Source organism: Sinocyclocheilus rhinocerous, unplaced genomic scaffold, assembly GCF_001515625.1.
Source record: "Sinocyclocheilus rhinocerous isolate Xijiao unplaced genomic scaffold, SAMN03320098_v1.1 scaffold1390, whole genome shotgun sequence".
Classification (NCBI taxonomy): domain Eukaryota; kingdom Metazoa; phylum Chordata; class Actinopteri; order Cypriniformes; family Cyprinidae; genus Sinocyclocheilus; species Sinocyclocheilus rhinocerous.
The window spans coordinates 754,292-755,249 of record NW_015665627.1 but is presented as its reverse complement, the minus strand read 5'-3'; positions in this window follow the sequence as shown (position 1 = coordinate 755,249).

Sequence of the window (958 nt, the reverse complement as noted above, 5' to 3'; positions counted from 1 at the left end):
TAAGGTTTAAGTCTGGGCTCTGACTAGGCTATGCAAGGACATTCACCCTTTTCTCCTTTAACCACTGTGTGCTCAGTTTTGCTGTGTGCTTTGGGTCATTGTCATGTTGGAAGGTAAACCTTCTTCCCATTGACAACTTTTTCTTTCAAAGCTATGCATTTCAACTTCCAGTTGTCTGCTTTAATTAATCATTAGCTAATGATTTGCAAAGATATCATCGTGTTATGAATTTACTTGTTGAGGCACATGACAATTAACTCATTGTTAAGTAATTGTCATTATGGTTAGGGGTTTTTCTATCCCCACCAAAGTTTGAGGTCTGTGGGACTGTTTAGACAGTTGCACAGTGAATGTAATGTCAGAGAATATTTTAAAGGATGGGTAAGTTGAGCTGCACACGAATATTAGCGCAACAAAATCTGAACTATTGGACACGATAGACCATTCCAAATCCATTCGTCCTTTGTATTGGAAGTAACGCAAGCGCTTGGAGAGAGTCAGAAATAGAAATCGGCATCAGTTTACTGTCAGGGATTTATTGTGCCACGTAGCATCAAGCCAAAATTCAGTGTAGACAATATCACTAATTATAATGGGTTTTATTGTCTTTGGTTGTGTCACGCTGCCTGCATCCGATGTAGACAAGGTGTTGCGAAATACCAGTGCCTGGCCGCATGTTCTCAGTGCCCTGCCTTTGAATTCCATAACTCAAGCTTCAACCAGATATATATTCATGTGCCATAAACTACAAGCCACAAACAAACCTGGTACAGTAGAATCCTGGTTGTAGATGGCTGGAAATTGAAATCCATGGCTTAGTGTGGATGTCAAAACCAAAATGTCATCTTACTTAACAATGAGTTAATTGTCATGTGCCTCAACAAGTGAAGTCATAACATAATGATATCTTTGCAAATCATTAACTAATGATTCATTAAAGCAGTCAACTGGAAGTTGA